A 7,476-nucleotide genomic window follows, 5' to 3' on the forward strand; every position below is an offset into this window, starting at 1 on the left:
TTTTAAAGCACACATCAGAGAAAATTTCCCTATAGCACCCAGTGGTCTATACCGAGCTGAGAGTAATATTTGTTGTTGCTCTTTTTCAACATGCGCAATCTTGTCTAGCCCATAGCTGTGCACGGCGGTCACGGGCACGGCGTGCATGTCCAAGTTGACCTTTCCCGGAGCAAGCGGTGAGCTGCGCGTGGCTCGTAAAGGATATCTCTCTCTCTCACACCGGGCGACTCCGACACACACCACCCTCTGGCGCTTGCTGGCTGCTGTTGTCCCCGCAGACAGGATATACGCGCGCGCCATTCAGGGAACGCCGAGTGGACGGATTGCTACACGTTATCAAGCTGCTGTTCATATGAAAGTGCAGAAAAATTTCTAGGATCCATAATAATGGGGCATATTTTACTGAGTCCATATATAATGGACAGAAATGGGGAAAAAACGTAGCAGACGCACCACATTGTCAAAAAAAGTCTCTGGGATTTCACGAAGAAGTAATCATCGTGCTTAACCAGAACGCCCCTTTGGGATTTCACGAAGAAGTAATCATCGTGAGTTAAATTCCCAAACATCCTGGGATTTCCCAACGGCCTCCGTAATATTGCGCGTTTAAAAGTTGACGTGGCGATCTGAGCTGTCGAATTATTCTGCATGTAGACATGTGGGTGCCTTGTACGCTTCTCGTTCCAAGGACCTGTACAACTTAAAACCACTTTGAAACTAGAGAACGAAGTGTACACTTTAGCAGCAATCGACTGGGAAAGCACGGGAGGTATAGGCAGGAAATGGCGAGGCTCCGCGAAAAAGGGTAAAATGCTGCTGTTTGGAAAGCGCATCCCAGCCCAGCAGGGGCCAAGCTAATCAGACATATATAACTGCGCGAACACAGAGTGGTGTGGGTTTTTCTTTTCCTCGTCGTCTGACGTAGCTGGCCAACGCAAAGTTCGTCGAATACTTATGACAAGCCTCGGGGCGTGCGCGGACGTGCGCACGGCACAGGGAGCGGTCACTTGTGCTTGCGAACCACGTGGCGGTCGGTAAGCAGGGGCTCGTAGTAAACAGTCGTTAAAAAGGGAGGCAAGTTATTGTTGTTGTTTCTATTTTGCGAAGGGGGTTGAAAACACCTAGGCTGGTGCGTATGCGACCACTTTGCTCTCGGATCGGATCGACAACAACAACCACAGCTGACAATGAGCAAGTCCTTTACTCACGTTAGGGTGCTGTGTCGTGCTGGACAGTATAGTGAAATTATCGGCCCAGATAGTCGTCACATTATGTCGCTTTGCCTTTCAATAAAACACTTACTTTCTTTCTTATCTCACTGATCGTGATATATGCACCTTTTCCTTTGCGTTTCTCACTACTGAAAGTTCGGTAAGGTCTGAAATACCTTCAGAAATTGTGGCGACATACTGCAGTAGTCTATGCACGAGTTGTGGTTATGGCATTGTGTTGTGCGTGTGCGTTTCAGGCTCATGACTTTAATGCGGCGCGAAAAATTAAAAAACTCCCAAGGGCGAATTTGGCAAACTCCTCTTCTTTCCCTAGCAGTCCTTCTGCTCCTCTGCCGTGGAGTTGCGGGACATCGCTGCAGCTCATAATCGGTGACGACGACTACCAGAAGTAGTTCATTGAGCAGGGTGACGAATCTTCTCGCGTATGGTGGCGCTTGCGGGCGGTGGGCGGCCGTCATGTAGAGTCCTTCGCCAGGGGCAGCAGGAGGGGCAGTTCTGGGAACAGCGGCATGGCCCGCGGACCACCAGCAGCCGGGCTGTTTGGGCAGCAGCGTGTAAACAGAACACACCGGGGCCCGATGGCTGGCGTGACCACTGCCGTTTTCTGAATCCATTAAATCCTCTGCTGTGGCTCCAACCTTATAACCTGGTGCCGCCTGCCTGCGGGGAAAAAGCTTTAGAGCGCGGCGCGAAGCAGATCTCTTCTTCTACTTCTTCCCGTTTTCTCCCGAATTGCGCCGCGTCTTTCTGTTTCCCACACGCGCCACGGCGGCGGCGGCTGTGCGCATGGAGAGAGAGGAAGTAATAGTGGTTGGTTTGAGATACATTGAGGCAGTCCAAAGTGCGACGCAGCAGCGCGCCGTGTGGCCGCTCGCACAGCCACGCGCCAGTAGTGCGGGCTGGCTTGTGCTCGCCGAGGTGCCCCTCCCCGTCAAAGTCCCATTCTCGCACGGCGAGGCGACGACGGACTCCACGCTCGCGGAAGGCTCGTGTTTCATAGTCATGCAAGGTTATGAAAGCATTTGCAGATGTATCGCGTTCGGATTCAAAGCAAAAAAAAGGGGGGAGGGGGCAAAAACGATATATGGGAAAGAGGGGGTGGATCGCGATTTGTGGAAAAATGCGTTCATTGTGGATACATGTCCATGCATGGTCATCGATGGTTACAGTCAATTTGTTTTGATTGTCTCATTATTTCATCATTAGCAGATGCTACGTAGTAGGATCAGCAGCTTGCACTGTCGCAAAGCTAGTAGTTCTATTTTTTATAAAAAGGGTTATATTTTTATTTTTCATAAAACGAGGGTAAAAGAGGATAAGGGAAATACCTGCGAAACGCTGTACGGATTAGCACATACTGGGGTGTCGTCTGTAATTTATGGCGGGCTGTTTGCGCCCTGGCAGAGATAAAGAAATTGCACTCTCACAGTCACTCCCCCCCCCCCCCCCTCTCTCTCTCTCTCTCTCTCTCTCTCTCTCTCTCTCTCTCTCACAATGAGGTCTACGCGCCGTGCTCCACCTCTAGGGTTGGCCTCGCGGTGCCTCCTTCAGGCCGTCCCTAGAGCACCACTGCCCCGGCACCGTCCTCTGGACACACTCGAATGGGCGCGGAACGGACGCGTCGCCAATGACGATACCACGTTAACAATAATACTCTGCAATGTATTATTATTGTTTGTGTTTTGATTTTTTCGCGAGGCAAAACTCGAGACCAAACGCCATAATGTCTCTCATGGCACCTCGCGTGACAGGGCGACGGGTTTGTCGTTCGTGACACTGACACACGCGGACTGATAAGCCAAGGGTACATCGGGTTAACACGCGCTCTCACTCATTGCAAGCAAGTTTAACACGGTTTGTTATATATGCCACTCGTTCAGCAGAAGATTCTGAAGGCATTAACAACACTAGGGTTATTTATTTATTTATTTTATTTTTTATTTTATTTTTTTGGCTGGCTGGTACATAGACTTTGATCAAGTCGAAAAAATAATCTCATAAATTTCGAAATGCGGCTACACTTTGACCCAGGGGTGACTAAGGTTACAAATTTTCGGGAAATTTTCCGGAAATTTTCTGGAAACTTTCCAGGGCTTATCCCAACACTAGCGGCGACTCAATAAAAGAGATTGGGTGATTACAAACTATCGTATGAGGGCGAGGGGCACACCTGCCCGACGCGGTGACGACGACGACGACGACGGCCGTGGCCACGCGGTCCTGGTGTGTCGTCGGCGTGCACGTCTCTCGCGACACATCAAATAAACCCGCTTTATGGTGCCTTGCTCACTGCTTCGCTTCGCTATCTCCGCGCGCATTTTTGCCCTCGAACGAACGCCCCGCGTATGTGTGAGTGCGTGGTGGAAAAACACCCACGTGCAGAATTAGGGAAAACCAAAAAAAAAAAAAACGAAAACAAAAAAACAAAAACAAAAAAAACGCGCGCGCGCAACAGTTTCTCATGCGAAATGAGCCGAGCTGTGTGTCACGAGGACGTACTCCTTTGCATCCTACACAGTCCGCCTGTTCGGAAGTCCGCGCGCGTACCCTAGCCAAGCGGAACGATGTGACGTAGACACGAGACACAAAAAAAAAAAAAAATTTGCGCGCCGTCAGTATTCAACCCGGCGAAATCTTCTTGCGTTCGAATGAGCTCATTTATGCTGGACATTTAGCCGAATGGGCGCCGTTCGCGAAAAGTTGTGCGAGACGTGAAAAGACTTTTAATTCAATGGTACATCAAGAGAAATGAATGAAAAGGGGTTGAAAATGAATGCATAATTATTCTTTGAGTTTTTAGGCGTGTTACACGGAAAAGGAGACTTTGTTGTGGTGCGGGTTCCACTTAGTTTGATCGGCTATCAGTCCAGAAAAGTATACGTCAGCTTTTTTCAGACTCGTTCATTAAGTTACAAGAGCTCGGCGCCTACAAAAATCAGGGTAGGCCACCCAGCAGTTCACGCGTGCATTGCAGGCAAGATGTTGCCTACCGCTCAGGCGCTATGAGAGCCTCTGTTCGCCTGTACTGGGCAGGTTTGGTAACGGAAAACTTTCTGAATGCTATACCTCAATTCGATAGCTGGAATCGAGAACTCGACACCCACATCAATTTTTGCTTTTGATTGTGTGTGTGGCTGTCGTCAGCCCATCCAGAACACCCCTTAACCAGAACGCCCCTTCTCCAGAACGCCGCCCCCTCCCCAGAACGCCCCTTCCCTAGAACACCCCTTTCCCAGAATGCCCCTTCCCTAGAACGCCCCTTCCACAGAACGCCACTTCCCCAGGACGCCCCATCTCCAGAACGCCACTTCCCCAGGACGCCCCTTCTCCAGAACGCCCCTTCCCCAGGGCGCCCCTTCTCCTCCAGAACGCCCCTTCCCCCAGAACGCCCCTTCTCCTCCAGAATGCCCCCTCCTCCCCTGCGGGAAGATCACGCGGATGCCATAAATGCCCGCGAAATTCGCATTTGCCATAACATCCTCTAGCGGCTGGCGGCGGTAGCGCGTCCCCAGGAAGTTGCCGCCCTAATATGCTCTTCCTCCAGGACACACGAGCGCCCGCCCCCACGCGGGGAGAGGATGACGCAGAACCGTCGGCGGCGTGGCGTCCCGCAAGTGGACCGCTGCCGCGAAAACATTGAGCGCCCACAGCAAACATTTATCCGGGAACTTCCCGGTTGGATTCGGGAAGTACATTTTCCGGTTGCTCCATATGTTATAACATGCATAGATATGACGAAAAATAGCATCCGGAAAATTACTTCCCGGATTCAACCGGGAACTTCCCCGAAATATATTTGCTGTGCCCGTCAGCCAGTGCCACATGTCGTCTCCATGGACGCCGTCGTCGTCGTCGGCGACCTTGTCCTGGGTCACGAGCCGGTCGGGCCCCGATGCGCGCGCTCGTGTCGCGGCGGCGGTAGCGGCGACAGCGGCGGCGGTGTCGACGGCGACGTCCTGCAACCGCAGCAGCCGCGGCGCGACGTCGCCGTCCATGTCATATGACGGGTCCTTCGGCGCGACGGCGCGGTGGAGGGTGGAGGGGGTACCGCGGCTATATAAGGGGCCCGCGACCCGCCGCGTCCAAAGAGAGTAGCAAAAGGGTTCCATGGCGCCGATAGCGCCCACGGCCGTCAGGTAGTGCACGCCGACGCCGCCCTCCGCCGCTGCGCACGCGCGGGTGCCTCGACGTCGACGTCCTCCTCGTGTTCGCGTGTGTGTGTGTGTCCGCGCGCGCCTCGACGTGGTGGTCTGTGTGGTTCCCACATTGCGATATTTGGATTACCTCCGAGACCGTCGTCGTCGTCGTCATCGTCGTCGTCGCCATGGTGCAGGCCATGGTGCAGGACGCCCGGCGCACACCCAAGCTCGGCCTCAAGGTCCGCTTCCTCGACGAACCGCCGAGGTAGGTGCGAGCGAGCGCGTGTGCGCGTCTTGTGTATGTGTGAATGTATGGGTTCGTGCGTGCGTGCGTGTCTGTGCCGGGTCTACCGATACTTCTCATCCCGTCGTTCTGTTTCCCGCCGCCGCCGAAGCGAAGGTGTGGTTGCCATGTCATGTCTCAGCCGGCTGTTTGGCGGCGGGAGATGAACCACGCAGGGCTCTCATACTCCAGCGACGGATCGCGTTCACGTGCTGGTTCCGGTTTTGTGGGCTTCCGGTTTCCTTATTGTAACTTCCGCCGGCGCCGGCCGCGCGCTCCCAGTGCCGGTTCACCCCTTGAGCGCTCTCCTCTCGCACTTCCCGACCTCCACCTGGACTGCGCCTGGTCAGCGTCACTCCCCCCGTACCAACACCCCTTCCCAGGGAGACAGACTTCGAGTTCGGCCCGAGGCATATAGCAGCAGCAACAGCTTACCTCGAGGCCAGCCAAGGTCGCCGTCGTGGCCCTCCCGGTACCCCGGGGCCATCCTGGGGAGGATCTCCGCGACGGCCTCCTCGTCTGTAAACACATTTGAGGGAGGGAGGGGGAGAGAGGGAGGGGGAGAGAGAGGGGGAGAGAGAGGGGGAGGGGGAGAGAGAGGGGGAGGGGCGGAAAGATACTTGAGGGGGTTGTGAGGACGTGTCAGAGATGTCTCTTGCGTGGAGGTTTCGGGGGGACACCCCCACCCCCACGCCGAGGCCCACCCCTGTCAAGCGCGTGGCGGTCACACAGAAGTACACACACGGGTGTGGCAGGCCGCACACCACCACGCCGCCGCGACCAGCGCGTGTTCAGGCTCGGCTAGGTTAGATCGTTTGACTTCCACACAGCGACACTCTTGCGGCGGGGTGGGGCGCGGGCGAGGTGCGGGGCGGTCCCCGCCTCTGACGCCAACCCATTCGCAGTGAGTGTGCTGCTGCTGCCTGCTGCCACCGTCGGACCGTCGGGGCGTCGGGGTTCTGCTGCGCCGCCAAACTGGCCACTCGTCCAGTTCCTTTCCCTGAAATGTGCAACATACTGATTTCGTTTAAATTGGATATTCCGTTGGCTATAAAACGTCTCACTCGTCTCGTGAATGTTTCTCTGCCGAGCTGTATCCGATGAGAAAATGGTCTTGTGGTATTCGGCCCGACGACGTCGACGTCTGCTATCGTTGTCGAGACGATACCGGCCGGGCCGGGCTGGGCCGGGCATCCTGCCGCCTACCCGGCGAGCTGCTGTCGAGGAGGCCTGGCTGAGAGCTTGTGCGCCCACAACCCGAGCCGATCGGCGTTTCCGGTGAGGGTCGCGGGAGCCCTTTCTTGGCTCCACGACGCACCCTTTGCCACCAGCCATCATGGAAGGAGGAGGAGAAAGGAGATCGGAGGGGGATACTTTTATGAGAAGGACGAGATCAAAGTTGTTGCAAATCGAGTAAAACGAACTCGCCGCCCCCCCGCGTCCGCGCATTATCTTTCGCGTCGTCAGTTGCTATTACACGACGTAATATTTCGCCGGGAAAGAGAAGCAAATAATAATTATTACTTGTTATTTCATGTCTGGCGGGGCGGAAAAGCTTCACGAGTACGTCGTACGGTTCGGAGAAGAGAAACGGCTAATGGGGAGGCCACTGTGTCAATAAGCAGTGCTGCCAATAACCAGAGCGACGCAACCGTTTGGAGCCCTCCGCGTTCCGCGAAGTGATAGTAGTTAGCACGCTCCAACGAGGATGAGCAGGGGAGGGACGGCGAGGGAGGGTCCCCAAAAAGATGAACCAGAAACGGCCTCCAGGTGTGTGTGGGTGTGGGTGGAGAAAGGGTCGGGCTCCCCTGCTTCTCGATGG

At 54.8% G+C, this 7,476-nt stretch overlaps 2 protein-coding genes across 3 annotated transcripts in view; both read left to right on the plus strand.

The window, feature by feature from the left end:
- Positions 1-7,476, plus strand: part of LOC113209803 (TSC22 domain family protein 1) — a 181,384-nt gene that overhangs the window by 142,055 nt on the left and 31,853 nt on the right. The gene's annotated exons all lie outside the window — the stretch shown is intronic.
- The window catches only part of LOC113209806 (uncharacterized), a 43,369-nt gene continuing 41,129 nt past the window's right edge, over positions 5,237-7,476 (plus strand). The window contains exon 1 of the mRNA XM_052276755.1: positions 5,237-5,636. The gene's annotated coding sequence lies outside the window, so the exon portion shown is untranslated. The remainder of the gene's footprint in view (positions 5,637-7,476) is intronic.

The sequence above is a fragment of the Frankliniella occidentalis genome, unplaced genomic scaffold, assembly GCF_000697945.3.
Source record: "Frankliniella occidentalis isolate FOCC.00 unplaced genomic scaffold, Focc_3.1 Scaffold9, whole genome shotgun sequence".
NCBI classification, from domain to species: Eukaryota; Metazoa; Arthropoda; class Insecta; order Thysanoptera; family Thripidae; genus Frankliniella; species Frankliniella occidentalis.